This window comes from Rhinopithecus roxellana, chromosome 20, assembly GCF_007565055.1.
Source record: "Rhinopithecus roxellana isolate Shanxi Qingling chromosome 20, ASM756505v1, whole genome shotgun sequence".
NCBI lineage: Eukaryota > Metazoa > Chordata > Mammalia > Primates > Cercopithecidae > Rhinopithecus > Rhinopithecus roxellana.
In genome coordinates this window covers 26,582,634-26,602,883 of record NC_044568.1, presented here as the reverse complement: position 1 = coordinate 26,602,883, position 20,250 = coordinate 26,582,634, and the positions used below count along the sequence as shown (strand labels likewise).

The window sequence follows — 20,250 nt, the reverse complement described above, 5'->3', positions numbered from 1 at the left end:
CTGTGAGCTGGGATGTGGGACATGGCTCTTAGGCAGGAAAAAGGGTGAACAGAGGAGCAGTTTTGTTTAGTACCCAGGGGAGGGCTATAGTGGAGCTGCTTTGAAACCTGTCCCCAGAAGACCACAGCCTGGGCTCTGTCTGTATGACCTGGAATGTTGGGGGTGGGAGAGGCCCCTGCTCAGCCAGGTGCTACTTATTATGAATAAAAACTCACCTCCACAGCCCCAGAGTTATAGGCCAGCCGAGGCAACATTTACAGCAGAGGGGTCACTGAAGCCTCCCCAGGCCCCTCAGCTTAGAGGCCAGCTATCATCTGGGTGGGTGGCTCAATCTGACTGGGGGGTCAGGCCCCAGATGCCTGTGGGAAAGTATAAGGGATTGGGGCATTATTAGATCCACAACTTCCCCTCTGATTTCTCTTTTATGAACCTGCCTTTATAAACTCACATGTGTTTGCTTTGGAAGAATATTTTCAGGGGGAGCCCAAAGATGTGACCTTCTCAGCATGCCCCCTTCTCCATTGTAGGCAGGGTCTTTGAGCCACACCAAGGTGTAATGTGTTCTTGGATGTGAATAAAGCATTTACTGGGGTTTAAGTCTTTACCATAGCTCAGGAAACCATTGGGACACAAGTGCCTGACTTTGAGTGAATGATACCAGAATTCTTGGCCCAGCAAAATGGTCCCCTACCTGCACTGTGCTCTTAGCGTCTCTCAGTTCCCTTCCCCCTGGGCTCTCAGGCCTTCCCTACTAACTTCTCCTTGGCTTCCCCTCTTCCAATTGTCAATCTTTAGCCTGGGATTCTGGGAGTAGGAGAGTAGGAAATAGTGGGGAGATTTCATTTATTAAGCACCAACTGGATCCCAGGCACCACGTGAGGCTCTGAGAACGCAATGGAGAATTAAGCATGATCCCACCCTTTGTGAACCCTTTTGTCTAATGGAGATGAGCAAGAAGTGAGCAGCCTGTGATAACTTGAAGGAGAAATGCAATGACTGGATGGGCAGAGCCAAGTAAGGGAGGTTTAAATCATGATGCATTGAGAACACTGAGATAGGGGAGTGCTTCCTGGAGGAGGTGGCTCCTAAATTGAGATAGAAAGGGCAAGTGAGAGTTATTTATGTGTAGAGGATGAAGATCTGAGGAGGCAGAGGTGTGGGCAGGGTTGAAACTGCTTTAGGAAGCTCAATGAAAGGGCAATGAGGGAGCGTGATAATACCTTCCTTCAGGCCTTATGAACAGACTGCAGTGGTCATACACTGAGATGCCCACTGAAAGTTAAGACCTGGGTAACCTCACAAACAGAATAATGGGAGTGACTTATCTGCGAGGAAGATGCTGGCTGCAGCTGACCAGCTCCAGGGCAAGGTCAGACACGGGTCTAGGAGTTTGATTATGGTGGCTTAAAGATGACCACTAATTCTTTGTCATCCAAAGGCAGTCCATTTCCTCTCTCCTTGAATTTGGGCACAAAAATTGTCTTGGGACTTCCAAGTGCAGACTTTAAGAAAGACAGTTAAACTTTCTTCCCTTGGAACCCAGTGGTTACACTGTGAGATGTCCAAGTCAAAGGAGAGGCCACATGGGGGTAAATCAAGGTGCTCTGCTCAACAGCCTTGAATGGACTCCAAGCCCACAGCCAGTATCAACTGCAACCATGTCAAACAGCCCTCTTGATTTCTCCAGCAGAACTGAGTCCCCAGATGATTCCAGCTCTAATCAGCAACACCTGGAACAGAAGAACCACCCCACAGTGTTCAATCAACTCACAGAAACTTGGAGAGATGATAAATGATTGTTGTTTTAAGGCACTAAGTTTGGGATGGTGGATCACTGAAATATTAGACAAAGGCACAGTCCTCTGAAGCTGAAGCAAAAATCAGTCACTAGTGCTAACCAAGCTCCCCACATTAGCTCATTCTGCCAACAGTTTTAGGAGCTCAAGATTCCACTTTCCTATGTGACATATATATAATATAAGATATATATGTAGGATATATATATAGAATATATATATATATAGGAATACTATTCAGCCATAAAAAGGAGTGGAATCATGTCTTTTGCAACAGCATAGATGGAACTGGAGAACATTAGCTGAAGTGCAATAACTCAGAAACAGAAAGTCAAATGCCACATGTTCTCACTTTTAAGTGGGAGCGAAGCAATGGGTACACACAGACACACAGAGTGGAATAACAGATGCTGGAGACTCTAAAAGGTGGGACACTGTGTGAAGGGGGTGAAAGTTGAAAAATTACCCATTGGGTACAACGTTCACTATTCAGGTGATGGGCACACTGAAAGTCCAGACTTCACTATGCAATATATGTGTGTAAGAAAACTGCACTTTTACCCCCTAAATTTATAAAAATTAAAAATTAGAAGAAAATTTAACTTTCCTGATAGTCCCCTTTCCCAAATTCCACCTTCAACTAACTAGTAAGCATCAGTGGAATATGTTGTCCAAGGCACTTGAGGGGACAGGGGCTGTACGGAAGACACAAGAAAATACTCCCTGCTCTCAAGAGGTTCACTTAAATATTTGATAAGGTGAATATACCATCCCAACTCAGAATTTGTTCAAGCCAGAAGTTTAGATGTCATCCTCCATCCTTTGATGGCTTTCCCCATTTAACATTAACAACGAATACGTGCTCAGTGTTAATATACCAGCTATCACGAGTTAACTCATTTAGTTCTCAAAACCCTAGTAAAATAGTATTTCTCCTTCCCATTTCACAGGTGAGGAAATTGAGGCACACAGTTATGTCACTTGCACAAGTCACAAAGCTAGTTTGTGACAGAGCTAGAATTGGAATCTTGGCCAGGTAATTCCAGATCTTTCACTCTTAACCATTCTATAGAATCAGCACCCATCTTTGAGTCAGAGTTTGAGATGCAAATTCTTTACTGTATAGCCTTGATCAAATGACTTCATCTCATTGAATTAATATTCTTCTGCATAAAATGAGGTCACCATCTGCTTATCTAAATTGTTACAAATGGGACAGTATATGCACCATTCCAGATACCTAATCACAGCTCAATCGATGCTGGAGTCTCTTTCCTTTTTCTTTCTGCAGAAAACATGCTTTACATAGGATCTCTGAACTTAAAGAATGGGTAAACCATGGCAATAGCTTGCCTCAAATTGAATTTCTGGTATATTAGGCAGTGGCTTCTACTGAAGAAGTTTTGCTTTGTAGCCAGGCTCTATAATCATTGTAAATATGTTGCTCTAAGGCAAGAATTGACAAACTTTTTCTGAAAAAGGCCACATAGTAAGTATTTTAGGCTCTGTGGTCTGTACAGTCTCTGTTACAGTACTCAACTCTGCCCTTATAGTGGGAAAGCAGCTTAGACGGTATGTAAAGGAATGTGTATGGATGTTTTCCGATAAAACTTTATTTACAAAGCAGGCAGCGGGCCAGATTTAGTCTATGGACTGTTTAGCCCCTGCTCTCAGGTAAGTTGTAGAGGTTCTGCTAAAAGAATCTCTTCCAGTCCTGGCAAAAATCTTGTAAGTTAGGAAATCGCCTAGAGGGTAAAATGAAGGAGCTTGGTGAGAGTTTTTATAAGCAGTGAAAATTCTGCCAAAGTATTCCCATGACTTTTGATATCCAGCATGGTATAACCCTCGCTCTATATCAAGTTTTCAATTCTGATATTGCAATTTTGAAAGTAGTTTGTAGAAACATAAGAATTCATTAAAAAAGTCATTCAATGATCCACTTTGTAGCCTTGTGACTAATCCAGAAAGTAGAGTCTGTGTCTCTTTAGGAACATAACCCTCCCTAGCAAGGTTCCTGCAGAAAACTCACCCTTGGAAATAACACTAGGGGAAAAAAGTGTTCCATGGTAAAGTTTGTTTGGAAAAGTTTACATATCTTATTCTCCCTCTTGGAGATTTCTAATGGATATAAACATATTAAAAAGCTGAGAATTCTTATAGTAACAAAATCCATTATTCTTGGTTAACTCTGACTTTTACAAACTCACTTGACCACAAAAACTTAGGTTAAAATATGGGATCTGGATTGTTTACATATCTTATTCTCCCTCTTGGAGATTTCTAATGAATATAAACATATTAAAAAGCTGAGAATTCTTATAGTAACAAAATCCATTATTCTTGGTTAACTCTGACTTTTACAAACTCACTTGACCACAAAAACTTAGGTTAAAATATGGGATCTGGATTCAATAAAATGAGCATAAAAATACTTATCTCCTGGGGCTGGTGTGAAGAGTGCGTCTGATGAAGCGTGTGCTTAGCACAGGGCCTGTGAGAGAACACACAGGAACTAGGTGTTGGCTGTTACTTTAGCAGCACACTTGGGAAATGCTGGCCAAGACGACAATATACAAAGATATTTGTAAACTCAATTCTCATCATAAATTTCAAAAGAGTTAGTTAATGGTATTCCATATCATATGATATACTAAGTGCCATAATCAAATTCTTTTAGAAATATTTTGTTCTTGAAAGTGGAACCCCCTGAGAATGGCCCGTGTTAAAACAAGAGGTGCATGATGACCACCTCTTTATGAGACACCAGGATCCTCGGGGAGTTCTCACTGCAGTGTGGGCAGGTGGTGGTCTGGAGGCTGAAGGCTGGCCGGATGGAAACAGTCAGCCTGGAAAGGGGGATGTGGATGCTGGTGGTCTCACTCTCCTCCACAGCAGGACCCTTTCAAACCCCCTCCTACAAAGGCCAGAGACCCCAGATATTGACACATGCCTTTAAGCCCTTGGATACTTCAAAGAAAGAAGATTAAGAGCCAGTCTCAGAACCTGTTCCCCAGAGAGATGCGTTTGTCCAAAAGTTGATATTATCGATGTGAGTGGAAGCCGAGAGGAGCGTATAATTTCTTTAATAAAAGCTGGACTGTGTTTGCTGGGGCTCCTGAGTTTTTCTGCTTCCTCCAGAGCATTCTCAGGGGCTGGGACGGCCTCCTATGATCAGCACGAATGTTTGATCAGCTATGCGTCTTCTCCAGGGCAGCTCAGATGATCCGAAAGGCTTCGGATCTCTGGTCGTCTCCAGAGTTTTCCTTCTTAAATTCTTTGTTTCCTTCAGAATTCATTATAAATGACATAATTACATCTCTTTTTCTTCTCTGATTGAGAATATTTCTCACACATGGTGATTTGCCACTTGGATGCAGGAGGAGACTGAGCGATGTCACATGCACCCAAAACACTGCATCTCCCTTCCAGAGCTGCACTGCCTCTCACCCAAGCACTCCTCTCCCTTCCAGAGCTGCACTGCCTCTCACCCAAGCACAGTGTCTCCCTTCCAGAGCTGCACTGCCTCTCACCCAAGCATTCCTCACCCTTCCAGAGCTACATTGCCTCTCACCTGAGCACTCCTCTCCGTTCCAGAACTGCACTGCCTCTCACCCACGCACTCTTCTCTGTTCCAGAACTGCACTGCCTCTCACCCGAGCACTCCTCTCCCTTCCAGAGCTGCACTGCCTCTCACCCAAGGACTCCACTTGCAACTGTCCCTCACCAACTTTCCCCTAGTTTGGGATATTGACAGATTCCCCACAAACCCATGAGAAAAAGAAGACTGTCTGGCTCAGCATGAAATTGAATTTCAGAAAATAATGAAGTCCTTTGCAGAGAATGATACTTCCTAAGAGAAGACATACCACCAATTGGGATGTTACCAAGAAAAAAATTGGGTATATATTGCTCCCTATATATTTTATTTATATATGATTGCTATAATTACTTGCTTAGAAACAAACATTCTATTAGACCATGGCATTCCAGTTCCAGTGAAAATAGAAAAGGGGATTTGATAGCAAATTATCATCTGTGACAAGAGAAATTTAAAATTAGAGGCTGGGCGTGGTGGCTCACACCTGTAATCCTAGAACTTTAGGAGGCTGAGGCAGGTGGATCACCCGAGTTCAGGAGTTTGAGACCAGCCTGGCCAACATGATGAAACCCTGTCTCTACTAACAATACAAAAAAAAAGAAAAAAAAAAGCCAGGCGTGGTGGTGGGTGCCTGTAATCCCACCTACTGGGGAGGCTGAGGCAGGAGAATCGCTTGAACCTGGGAGGCAGAGGTTGTGGTGAGCCAAGATCCGGCCACTGCACTCCAGTCTGGGTGACAAGAGCGAGACTCTGTCTTAAAAAAATAAAATAAAACTAGAGACAGACAAAAGAGAATTTGTTCATTCATTCATTCATTTGTTTACTTCACTAACATTGACTGTGTTTCTTTCCATGCCAGGCACCACTGTGTTAGGTATAATCATGGTGGCTGAGCAGTAAGAGCTTATACTTGTGGAGCACGTATTACATGTTAAGTATGATCTCATTTAATTCCATCACATAGGAGCCAATCTTGTTATTAATATTATTATTTTACAGAGAAGGAAAATATAGCTTAGTGAAGCTAAATGGCTGCCCAAAACCAGGGTAACTAATAAGCAGCAGATGTTGGGTCTGATACCAAAGCCTCCAAGTTTGGATAAAGGGCTACATTGCCACTTGAAGCAAGCAAAGTCCTTATTCTCATGGAGTTTGCATTCTAGTAGGGGAGACAGTCAATTGAAAATAGAGGCAAATGTATACACATAAATAAGCAAGATCATTTCAAATAGCAGTAAGAGCTCCGGGAAATATAAAATGGAGTGATGTGCAAGGCAGAGACAAGGTGGAGGTGCTGGGAAGATCCCCCACCCCAGTTGGACACTTGTGATGGCTGAACCCACTCTCTTTGAGCCTAGTTGTTTCATTTGAAGGCAGGAACCTGGGCAAGAGGATCCTTCTGTAGCTCATTTCATTCCACAGTTGCATGGGCAGCACGGGCCACCATTTACAACCCGTGTTCTTCCTCTGTGTTCTAACATATGGAGTTTTTCCAACCCAGACACAGCTAGACCATTAGATACGGGCAGACTCAGATGTTACCTAAATAAAAAGTCACGCTTGTCCTTAAGCAAATAGTCCTACAGAAGACACCCAGATGTGGCAGTAAACAAATGTCCAAGCATTTCATGAAAAATACTAAAACACTCAACTGGTGGGCAGTGTTACCCTCCAGGTGACATTTGGCAATAACTGGAGACTTTTGGGGTTGTCACAAACTGGGGGAAGGATGCTACTGGCATCTAGTGGGTAGAGGCAAGGGAAACTGCTGAACATCATACCATTCACAGGGCAGCCCCCTACAACAAAGAATTATCTAGCCAAAATGTCACTACTGGGAAATTGCATGCTACAGTGAGATAGAGAGATAATAGAAAGATAGATAGATAGATAGATAGATAGATAGATAGATAGATAGATAATAGACAGATAGATAGACCGCCATCCTCGTTTTCTGGTAACTTTCTCTACCTCCGAAATCTGCCCCAAATTGATGGAGACAAGAGGTTTCAACAATTTTTTACTAAAATTTTCCATCAAAAGTCCAACCCAAAAAGTAGGGTCAGGAAAGCTCCCACATTTAAAATGATCTCACACAGCCATCAGAGAAAGAGAGGGACTCCCTTAAAGATGTGGAGAGAGAATGTCTAAATGTCTACTTGCATAAAATCGATAATACAAAACATATCTCCATTAGGTTCTTTCTTAATTGAAACGATGCTTTCTTTCATCCCCGCCAGGAAGAAGAAAAATCATGTTTCCAGCTTGGGCTGCTGTTTCATCTGCTGGACTTGCTTGTGAGCTAAGCCAAGTTTCATTAAAAATTATTGGTCTCATAACTTTTTGTGTTTTTTGCTTTAAAGAGTCCCATATGGAACCAATATCATGATAGGATTGTAGCTGCACAAAGCCATTGGGCATTTTGACCCACTCTCTGCTTCTTGGTAGATTCTAAGTACAGATCTAATTGTTTTTTCCTTCAAGTATTAAGTGAATATCTCTGCAAACAAATCCAAATTTAGAAAGTTAGATTGAAGAAATAGAGAAGCAAATCTAGTCAGCTCACAGAAATCTTTCTTCTCCTCTCTTGCTCTGTCTCCAAGGGAACCTCTACACCTTCTTTTAAGGTGCCAGCCATCTTGAGCTCTTGTCTGATTAAGAAATTCTCTGGTAGAACCAGAGCATCTGCAAAAGCGTAAAATACGATCACAGCCTTTGCACAAGTATTTTAACAACCAAACCTTATGATGGGTTATATTTCATTGACTCGGAAGAAACATTGCATTATCTGGGAAAACAGCACAGATGTTGCCTAATAAACGTTTTGGTTTATGCATTGTATTAACCTCATGAAACATTTATGCAAATCTCACATTAACAAAAGGTAAAAGAACCATTCTGTGTTATGAAGCATACAACAGGATGATCTTTGTCATGTTTTTGTTGTTGTTGTTGCCGTTGTTTTTACCTTGGTATTTTATGGGTGTGTTTGTACCTCTTGGGGTTTCTGTTTAGGAGGACACAAGGGCATTGCAGATTTTCATCTCTTCTGTTTTCAGTTCTGTTATCATCCCTTCCAGCTGACTTCACATTTTATGATGCTAATGGGGGGTGTGTGGTTTTGAGTTTCTCTCCTGTCAGCTGGTCAGTGGGTCTGAGGGATATATTTAATAGAATCTGACAGCTGATGGAGCTGGCCTCATTGAAAGAGGATTTGATATGTGGAGTGAATGTGGCGACCCTGAATTCGCCATAATAACGGCCATTATTAGTCTGCCTCTCACAGCCAATATAACTCTCCCTGTTGTACACACCAGTACATGTGTATAAAAGACATGACTTATGGATGGCTTCTTCCGTATACTGATCTGAGGGCCATTTAGATAGCATGTCAAAACAGATTAACTGTCTTATCCTGCCACAAAATTAAGGGGGGAAAAAAACCTTTCTACACCTCTGCCCAACAAATGCACTCTGTGCCCCTAAACAAAGCCAGCACAGAAGGGGCACAGATCGTCTCTGGGTGGGGTTAAGAGAATCAGGCACCCAGAAAAGCTGCAGGCTCACCCAGTTAAGGTGCCCCCTCCAGTGAGGACCCGAGGGCACTGCCTGAGATATTGTGAGGGCAGCTGGAGCCACAGGTAGGAACCTACCTCCTGAAAGGCTGGTGCCATGCTTTAGCTGTGTGCATGTGCCTGGGATGTTGGGTGGGTGTTGGCCCACCTCGACCCCTGCTGAACTGGACTCACTGTTGAAATCAACATCTCAACCTGCATCCTGGCAACCTGAAACAGCCACATTCTCTGCCAAACCTGCCTGCCTGCTGCTTACTAAAGTTCGCTAACATTTATCGTGTGCTTGTTCCGTGCTGAACTTTACCTGTAGTGACCCTTTTAATCTTCCCAAGAACTCTAATCTGTAGATATTATTATGATTAATTATGATTATCACTCCCATTTTACATATGAAGAAACTGAGAGAAAGGCAAGCTAAGTAACTGGTCTCAGGTCACAGCTGATGATCCATGGAGCCAGGATGGAATCTCAGGCCATCAGAGCCCATTGCCACAACAGTGACAGTCCTCTTCTGCTTCTGTTTGTCCCCCAGCCAACAAGAAGTATGTGTGACTGTGTGTCTGCATACACATGCATATGCACGTATAAAAATTCTTAGACCCAATTGTCCCCCTAGAAATCATCTGCGCCCCCCGCCCCCATTAGCTGCAGCCAAATCCCCACTCAATCAAGAAAGCTATTGTGCTTTTTCCTCTGTAAACCGGGCACCTCCCATCCCGTGGGCTGGCACAAAGACAAGGGGAGAACCTGTGTGCACCTAGCACAGCACCAGGCCTGGGAGGTTGGCCAGGAAGCACTCATCTCTCCTGTCCTTCATTTCCAACCTCAGAAACCCACCCCTGTTCCCTGCCTCCTGTCTATAAGCTGACCTTCCTGTCTTCAGCCATGCAACACTGCTGTCTGAGGTTACCATTTCAGGCAATGATATCAGAAGCAGTTGATCCCACATTTCTGGAAAGAATCCTTTTATTTATCTACTGTCATCTTCCAGTAAAAAAAAAATAAATAAAAGTAAAATGGCTGCAGAGAAGCCAGCAGATGTGTCCGGGGTACCTGAGGAAAGCAGGCCAGATGCTAGGAGATATTCTCATGGCTGTCAGTGTTTAAATTACATAGAGCTGGTACTTTTTAGGTCAGAAGCATAAAACCTACTATTGATCTTGAGCAATGCGTCCAATTTTGAATGTCTGTTAAAGCCCCAGGCACTTCAATGCCACATAATCAATATTTCTTTTCGTTCTTTCTTTCTTTTTTTGTTGTAGAAAATGTATGGGTTTGTTTACCCTTTCTGCAGGCATCCAACCTGGCCTTTTATTCCTGCTCAAGTAGGACATGCAGCCTGCTGGGGACCCGCGGCTCAAATCCTCAGTCTGCAGGACTGCCATCCCTGGGACTCATGAATAATGGAAGTGCAGTACCCACTCCTTACAGCCCAGACGACTTTCCAGGAGCAGGCTGTACCCCCAAAGTAACCAAGGAACAAGGGGCAAGGAGACAGAGAGAGACGGGGAAATGTGAGACCATGTTTAGCTGAGTGTAGACTCTGAGATAAGATAGTACTTGCAATCTTGAAATTTAGAGTAGAAAGGGGCCTTGGAGATTATCTGGGGGAAACATTCCCTTTCAATTTGCAGATGGAAAAACTGGCCAAGGCTCCTTATGCCTGAGTTGTTGAAATGGTCCAGGGAACATGAGCTGGGCCATATGGAATATGGATTAAGCTTTGAACTCTGTTAAGAAAAGGGTTTCAGGTTGACCAGATGACCACAGCAGTCTTCCTATTCTGACACTGAGGACAACCTAGTAAGCAGGCCAACCAGGTAGGCTGGTGTGATTCGAAGCTACGAGGCCTTTGCGTCCCTGCCTAAAGGACTGGTGGCTATGTCTGTGGTGGTGGTCTTGAAGAAGTGTCTTCTTCTACTGGCTGCTACATAGATTTGGCCTTGAAGGATGAAGAGCACAGAGAAGAGAAACTGGTGAGGGGTAAGGGGTGGGGACAGAGGTAAGAAGACAAAATGACAAGTGTTGCAAAGACAGAAGTGAGAAGCAGCATGGTGCGTTGATGGACTTGCAAATGGTTCACATGAGCAGCAGAGCACAGGGTGTGGAGGCAGCAAGAGAGACGGTATCACAGGAGCCTGGCCATGCCCTGCACTGAGGAGTTTCCAACTCTTGGCTTTGAAGCCTTTTGAATCAGGCAGTGATACAATCAGTGCTGCACTGGAGAAAGTTCATGCTGGCTGGAGGGCAAAGAATGGATGGGAGGAAGCAAGACTGGGGTCAGGGAGCCAGAGAGCAGATTACTCCAGAGGCCAGGCAGACCCTGATGATGGCCAAACCAGGAGCGGAGGATGGGTTTCTCATATTCACAAGGAAGCTCTGCAGGATCGGAGGAGGGTCTGGATAGATAAAGTGATGGGAAGATCACAGTTGTAGGCAGGGTCACTTAAAAATTCTTAGCACTACATGTGAATTCTCAGGGTTTACTGTGTGACTTTTGACAGGTCACTTAACCTCTCTGAGCTTCAGTTTCCTTACCTATAATGTGAGAATAACATGGGGATTTCATGATTAAATGAGGTAATACGTGAAAGTGTTTTCCGCAGTGCCCACCATGTAGTAAACCTTCAGTAGGTGACAGCTGACTTCTATTATATTATTGACCTTGTGGAGAGTGTCCAGTGAGACATGATGTGTTTTGAAGTAGCATCATCTTTTTTTTTTTTTTTTTTTTTTTTTGACAGAGAGTCCCTCTGTCACCCAGGTGATTTTTCTGCCTCAGCCTCCTGAGTAGCTGGGACTACAAGAGCACACCACCATGCCTGGCTAATTTTTGTATTTTTAGTAGAAGTAGGATCATTTTTAACCCAGTCTTGAAATAGATAGCTTGAGTCATAAGCTGTTTCCAGGAAGCACGCTGGAGTTACTTATCTAGTGCAGAAAGACAACAACATAAACACATACCAATCTATCTCCCAGATTCCCCAGAAAATGACCAACTGTATATAAAAATAAAAATAAAAATAAAAATAAGAAAAAACTTATTCATACTGGGTATTAGCGAAGGGTGGTATTTATAGGCCAGGAGGTCTGAGGAACATCTGTTAGATACACGGCAGATGGGCCAGATTGAAGAATTCATGATTTCTAGAATGGGAAGGAGTGGTCTGTTTGATAGAAATTTCAAAACTGTCTTTGCAGATCCTCACCAACAGCCCTGTTGCAGTGAGAACTGGAGGTGAGAGTAGGCTAAAGCCTCTAGAACTGGTCAGTGCCACAGATAAGTGGCCATGGTGTCAGGGGCACAGTGAAGGGGAAACCCAGACCAGCAATTCCTTGGAACTAAATCCTGAAGCCAACTTACAGCCAGGCCTGGGTCAGGGTGCAGCCCTAGCAGACTACTGGCAGCCGAGCTTTAGTAGACATGAATTCTCATCTTACCAGCATTCCAGCTCCTCTTACTCTAGCAATGACTCTGATTTTGAACTTGGAGTCAACCCTTCTCTTCATTCTGAGTCCACATGGTCTGGAAGGATCTCCAGGATGAGGTTCTTGACCCAGGTCTGGCCAATCCAGCACAAAATGGACCTTGACACAGTGATTGATTCAGGAATGGTCTCAGCACTCAGGGTGGTCCAATCTCAAAAGTTTAGTGGGAGTCCACAATAAGATATGACTTCACAACATAAGCACATGGCTGTCACCAGATAGAGAGATCTGAACAAGACTGGCAAGGAAGTGGAGAAATTGAACGCTTAGACACTGCTGGTGTGAGTGTAAAATAGTGTAGCTGCTTTGGAAAACAGCCAGTTCCTCAAAAGGTGAACTATATCACCCAGCAATTCCACTCCTCAGTACATATCCTAGAGAAATGAAACCAAATGTTCACATAATGCACACAAATGTTTCCAGTAGCACTGTAATAGACAAAAGGTGGAAACAAACCAAGTATCTTTCAACCAATGAATGCATAAACAAAATGTGACGCATCCATACAATGGAGTATTATTCAGCCATGAAAAGAAATAAGATTCAGGCACATGCTGCAACACAGGTGAACCTCTCAAACATCACACAAAGTAAAAGAAGCCCAATGCAAAAGACCACCTATTGTATGAAATGTCTAGAACAGGCAAATCCATAGAGACAGAGAGTGGATTCGTGGTTACCTAGGGCTGGGGGAAAGAGGGATGGGGAGTGACTACTAATGGGAATGGGGTTTCTTTTTGAGGTGACGAAAATTTTTTAAAAGTGATTGTGTTGATGGTTGTATAAGTCTGTGAATATACTAAAACCACTGAATTTTACTTTAAGTGGGTGAATTGTATGGTATGTAAATTACATCTCGATAAAGCTGTTATTAATTTTAAAAAATGTTTAGTGGAAACCAAGGGAAAGATCCAAGCTCTATGCTGTTGGAATTGAGCTGGTGGGGAGGAGGAGGGGTAAGGCTGGGGCTGTTGTAGCCGCTTTATCACCCAGAAGTTTTAGGGGCCACTACAGTGAACCGTAGAATCAATCTAACATAGCAGGAAGCACAAGGAGGTGACAGAAACTGGATTCTCAAGGATGTTGTTTTTACTTTAAATTAAGCTCTACTTGAAACCAGAACTACGCCTCGGTTTCCCTTCCTCAATTAACTCCCTCTAAGTTGGACTTTGCGCTCACGATAGAAAGACTCCCAATGCAAATACCAAACACAGAAAAGGAACCTTGAGCAGGGAGTCCAAACTTCCTGCCACCACTCCCCTCCAGGCTGATCTCCTTACCCTGGCCTATTCTAGCTCCCTCTTCTTCCTTCAGCTTCTAGATCTTCAAATCAGCCAAACTCAACTCCATCCAGTTTAATCCATTCCATTCTCCCACCATCCTGGCCTGAATTGTTCACACAGGGACCCAAACCATCTCTGACAGAACTCCTAGCGATGGGTTAACGGATAGAAGCAAACAAAGAAAAATCACAGGCATATGAGAAGACAGAACTGTTCCAAACAAGGAGGACCACAAGTGCCTCCTGACTGAAATGAGTTACTGCAAGACGCAAGAGAAAAGTTTCCAAGTCTGTTAATTCAAGTTGTCAGAAGGAATCAAGAAGAAACTGTGGCTTCCATTTTCAGAGAGCGATTCAAGTTTATCTGTTTACTTCCCTTGCCTCTCCAAACCTTATTATGGCCAAACTAAAAAACAAAAAAATGAAAAGAAAGAAAGAAAATCTCTATCAGCACGAGAAACTAAGCCATGGATAACCTAGAAACTTGAGTACTTTTCTTTAAAGGATGTGGTGGAGAAGGAAAGCAGTTGAAGGAAGGCTACTGTCTAATGCAGGCACGGGAAGGGCCCCTGCAGAAGTGGAGGGGATTCCCTAGGAGTTGCAAAAGCCCCTCAATCTTGGGTTCATGTTATTTACTATGGTGGACCACAGGGTCATTGGTATGGAGCAGATTAAAGGACTTGAGGAATTGTTCCACTATCCCTTATAGGAAACAGCCAAGAGCACCACTCACACCAGGCTTTACGTGGTATAAATTGTGTGGGAAGGGAAAAACAGCTATTGCTAAGGAGACTCAATGAAAGCAAGGATTTGCTCCCCCTATTTAGGGCTGGTAGTTCAGTCATGGCAGAGAAGTACATGCTCGGGACAATAATAAATCTTCCTGCCATATTGATGCAGGACAGCCAAGCCCCCGGGTTGAGGCTTAGCCCAGGAGGTTCTTGGCCTCCCCCAGGAAAGAATTCAAGGGCAAGACAGTGGTGTTAAACAGCCACTTCTATTGAAGCAGCAGTGAACAGCAGAAGACAGACCAGGCCTGCCCTATAAGCTGTGTGCCCGGAGTAGCAGCCTAGAAGTGCCACTGTACTCGTAGTTATACCCAATTTTAATTACATGCAAAATAAGGGGTGGTCCATGCAGAAATGTCTAGAATGAGGGAGGTAACTTCTGGGTTGTCGAATGTTGCCATGGAAAGGGCAGGGGGTAACTTCTGGGCGTTGCCATGGCACTGGAAAACGGACATGGCACACTGATGGGTGCATCTTATGGGGAAGGGCTTCTGCCCCACACCTGTTTTAGCTGGTCCTCAATTAGGTCTGGTGTCCAAGCCCCACCTCCAGAGTCGAGTTCTGTCTCCTGCCTCAGTAGGAGAGTAAATGGAGCCCTCACTGGGAAGGCTAGATGAGGACCAGCAGGAGAGGGTCCCTAGCAGTGGAGTGAGCAAATCTCAGCCCTGCAGATGACTGTGGGTGCTGCTGCCCCAGTGCCTGCACAGGGTGAAAAGAAACTGCCAGGAAATGGTGCATCTTCCTGCTGCACCTTCCCACTTACCCACTTTCTGTTCATCATAGTCAACTGAACCTCCAAACCAGAAAAATACCTACAGAATAGACCAACAAATCCTTTTCCCTTCTGTGAGTAACATATTTAAATCAGTTTCTAACAGAATCATTCTCAAGTTGTAACAGTGGATCAACGGTTTTCCCTCTGCAAATACGTACAATAAAAGTAAATGTAATAGAGGTAGGAAAAGTTTCTGTGATTTAAAAAACAGAGCTTATTTTGAGAAATCAAAACAAATACCCTCTCATGATGTAAAACTATACCAACAAACAAGGGTGAAAGTGATCTCTAATTTTGGTATTTCCCATAAGATTAGAAATATTGTTTCTTTTAATGGAAATCCCTGAAATCCAGAAAGACAGTTTCCCAGTGAAAAGCATAATCATGGAAATTTTCTAGTGTCGTTAGGGCAATACAGAGCAGATTGAATAGAACAGAAAACAGAATCTGTGAATTTAGAAGTGAGCTCAAAGAATCCTCCCGGAATCAGTGAAAAGAAGACAAGAAATGGAGAAAATAAGAAAAGAGAGAAAGAAAAAGGGGAGAGGAAGCTACAAAGGAAGCTACAGATCAACTCTCTATGTAAGATTTTTAAATGGTGGCAACAGAGCAAATGAAAGAGAAAAAATAACTCAAGATGTGACAGAAAATTCCCCTGAGTTGAAGCAAGACTTGTGTCTGTAGAATCTAGAGGCAAACTGCCCCGGCAGGCTGTTCACCTGCTTTTGCAAATAAAGTTTTATTGGAACATAGCCATGCCTGCTCATTTATACATTGTTTCTGGCGGCTTTCCTGCTACAACAGCAGAATTGCATGCTGGCCACTACAGACCCTATGACCTACTTAGAAAGCTGTATGGCCTTCTAAGAAAAGATCTGCTATCCCCTCTAAAAGTTCTTTGATGCATACATGGCTAAAATGTTTGCATTTCAAGGATAACAAAATTTAAAATCCTATAATCATTTAGTCCTCTGGGGTGGGGGATAGAAGTACCCAAATTACCTCCAAAAGAAGAAAGAAAGAAATTGCACTAGGTCATATTTCTTAGCAAATTCTAAGATAAAATGTTATCAAAATCCACAAATTTTCAGAGGATTGAGATTGAGAACTAAGACCATATGCAGCCAAGGTGCCGTTCTTACATATTTGTAATCTTTTTTGTGCTTCCACTCCTGGCGTGGTGTCTGCAATCCCAGTCACAGCCCTCCGAAAGTGTGCAGATAATCTTATGCGGACAGATTCATAAACAACATAAGTTGTGACTGTTACTTCTTGAAAACAAAATTCATCAAAGAAACGCTCCAGGTGGCTGAAAAATGAAGCAAAATAAATAATTCAGATATGAGGAAAAGCAACATAAAAGAAACATTGCTTAACAGAGAACCAAAAATTTCAAGTTAATTTCTTAATAATTGCAGTTAACGTGATTATAAAACAATGCAAGTGTCAAAAAATAATTCTGGAAAGAGATGAAACCCAATGTAAAAATGTATTAATTATAATATTCTTATTCTAAAAGCCAGATGGGGCTGGAAAAGGAATTGGTGATGCTAGTACTGGTAATTATAGCTTCCATTTTTAGAAGTTACTATGTATTAAGCACAAAAATAATGCTGATATAAATACTGTTTTTCATAAATCTTTGTACACATCTATAACATTAATTCATTAACATAAATTCTTAGGTGAATGCTGGGTCTGAGCATTTAAAAACCTTTCAACACAGTGAAATTTGAACTCTCAATAGAAATGTATAAGTGTTCATTTCTCTGTACTCTTGCCAATGACAATTATTACCATTTTGCTAGTTATAATAGTGAAAATAATGTATGAAAAATATGGAAGTTTAAAAATTTTTGTACAAACTAGAGCAAGTTAAGGTTATTTGATATAGTACTATAACTTTCACTCACTTGTGTTCTGATACACTTCTCAAATAGAAGAGACCACCACTCTATTGTCATTTTTCATGAAGGTACTAGGTGGCATGTTTTTGTGGCATATAAATGTCAATTTTTTTTTTTTTAAGATGGAGTCTTACTCTGTTGCCCAGGCTGGAGTGCAGTGGTATGATCTCGGCTCACTGCAACTTCCACCTCACGGGGTTCAAGCTATTCTCCTGCCTCAGCCTCCTGAGTAGATGGGATTACAGGCATGTGCCATCACGCTGGGCTTTTGTATTTTTAGTAGAGATGATTTCGCCATGTTGGCCAGGCTGGTCTCAAACTCCTGACCTCAGGTGATCTGCCCACCTCAGTCTCCCAAAGTGCTAGGATCACAGGCATGAGCCACCAAGGCCGGCCATAAATGACAATTTTAGGGGAAATATAATATTTTTTATTTGGAGGCAACATTGATGAGAATTGAGGGCCATTATATAATTTATAGCAAGTCCCCAAAATAAAATTCTCTGCAGCCACTGAAAGTCATATTCACAAAAACTATTAGAGGTGTAAGAAGCTTCTGGAAATATAATACTGAGTGAAAAATAGTTTATATGATACAATCCCAATTCTGAGTTTAAAAAACATATACCATGTACAAATAAGGAGATGAGCCAGACCTTAACAAGGATGGTCTTCAAGAGATGACAATCCAGAAGATGGGGTTTCCTCTTTATTCTTTTCTGTATTTTCTAAGTTTTCTACTTAAACATTTTAATACATAGAGAAAAACAGATATCTTGTAAGTAAGCTAGAAGTTTTTATCTGTTTCCCTGGCAACTAGGGCAGTATCTGGCTCCCAGTAGACACTTTCATCAATATCCACTGAATGAGTAAGTGAATGAGTAAAAGGCCTGGGATCCTGCCCTTATCTGCTTGCTTCCCACTGTCAGCTGCTCAGCTGCTTTGACCCTCACCCATCTCCGTGTCTGGATCTCTGTAGCATGTCCACAGTGGGGGCCTCCCCAGGTTACCTGCTTCATCTGCTAGGCCTGGGCCCCAGATCTCCATCACTGAGGCCCACCAAGCTGGTCTTGACTTTGCCAGTTCTTCTTCCTTCCGAGCTAGAAAACTGTATTGGAAAAACTTCTTGGCCAAGGACATGACACCTTGGGAAACTGATCCAGGCAGCCAGCAAGGCTGATGTCATCCGGATAACACCAGCATCACACTGAGCTCCCCTTCCCAGTTGATTGGTTTCCTTGCAGGGAATGTTAATTTGTAAAAATCATGAATAGATTTGTAGTCTGAATTGGCCCTTAAAAACAGAGCTATAAACACCAATGTGATGTAATGGCTGGTTCTATTCTGATTTGTCAGTGACAATGTTTTACCAGTACTCAAAATGTCTCAAATATCACCCCTGCTTACATGGGAGTTTGAGTGAGGAAGAGACTGTTGGACTGTTTGCTCTGGTTGAATGAGACTTAGCAGGTTGGTATAACACATTTTGTCCTATCAAAAATAGCTGAGATTACATAAGCACAACCTCTCCCCAGAGCAAATATGCATTTGAGAGGCAGTGAAACATACATAATTATAGATGTAAAACACTAAAAATAGGCTCTGTGCCACACACAGGCAGCTGAGAGCGTGGGACTCGAGTGCAATGCTGCCACGTATGGCAATATTAATAGGAGTTGTGGCACCATCCCAGGTGGCCCAGTGAGGCGATGCAGAGCTATTACAGACAGGAAAAGACAGAGAGATTTAAAATGTTTGTGTGCAAAGAAGTTTGCTGCTTATTTGAGCCTGTCAAAACCTGTTCCAACTGACTGTAGGTCTTCTCCCAGGGGACAGGAAATAAGAAGTCATCAGACAACCATGATTGTTACATTGTTATCTCTTATTGTATTCTTATTATAACTAGTCCGTATGAATAATAATAGCAGCTTGTGCTTAAAAGCATGTGCTGTATTTTTCGAGGGATTTTCACCTCTACGGTTATTCAATTCAACCAGTCTATACTGAGGGCTGTTTCAAGTAGCCTTTGCTATATAACACAACCTCCCCACAAAACTGGATGACTTCAACCAACCAGAATTGCTTTACAATTTTGTAAGCTGGCTGTGTGATTTTCTGCTTGTCTCAGCTGGAAGGTCCCAAGATGACCTCAGGCACATGTCTAGCAGCTGTGCTGGGACACTTGACTGGATACCCTGGTGCTCCTCCCTGGGGCCTCTTGTCTTCCAGAAGGCTAGACCAGTTTCCTGATCTGAGGTCTCTGGGCAGTGCTTCAGGACGGCCCCGGTGAAAGCTGCATTGTCCCTTAAGGTCACCTCCACTGCATTCTTCTGATCAACGCCACTCACAAGGTCAACCCATATTCAGTGATGGGAAAATAAACTCCACCTCTTGATAGGGAGAGCTGCAAAATTTTGTAGGTGTGTTTAAGACAGCAGGGCTGAGCTAGATATTCACTTACGTCATCTCTTTTAATTCTCACAGGAACCCTGAATGGAAAGGATTACTATGCACACTTTTTAGATACAGAAACTGAGATTCAGAGAGGTTAAACAACTTTCCTAAAGCCACACAGCGAGAGTCTATCTGATCTGAAGATTGTTTGACATCAAAGCTCATTTCTTTCCCTAAATGTCAGCATTCTCTCCTGACTTATTAATTTGATTTCTGTCTTCCCCTCATGGAAGTTAATTAAAGGAATGCGAGAACCTTTTAGAAAATCTCCAGGGCAGTTTCTGTGTTGATCATTGTTTCACAATTTCTTTTCCACCCAATCCTCACCAGACCTTTAGATCTGTTTCTATTAGACCACATCCCAGAGCCACACAGATCAGGGGAGAGAGAGCTCGCTACTAAGGCAAGTCCTCTGTCAAATGCAACAGGGACAAGGAAACCAGGCACTTGCCTGTGGTTTACTATGTGCCAGGAACTGTGCTGATTGCTTAACAACAATCAACTTAGCTAATCCTCATGGTAATGACACAAGGTAGGCATGGTTGTTTTTTGTTTTGTTTTGTTTTGTTTTGTTTTGTTTTTTAAT

General features: G+C 42.7%; 1 long non-coding RNA gene across 1 annotated transcript; it reads left to right on the top strand.

Annotated features, from left to right (window-relative positions):
* Positions 1-2,989: 2,989 nt before the first annotated feature.
* LOC104655351 lies at positions 2,990-19,934 on the top strand. The gene is made up of 3 exons (XR_746964.1): positions 2,990-3,127; positions 7,635-7,691; positions 19,695-19,934. It is a non-coding gene; the product is annotated as an uncharacterized LOC104655351 (long non-coding RNA).
* The last annotated feature ends 316 nt before the right edge of the window (positions 19,935-20,250 follow it).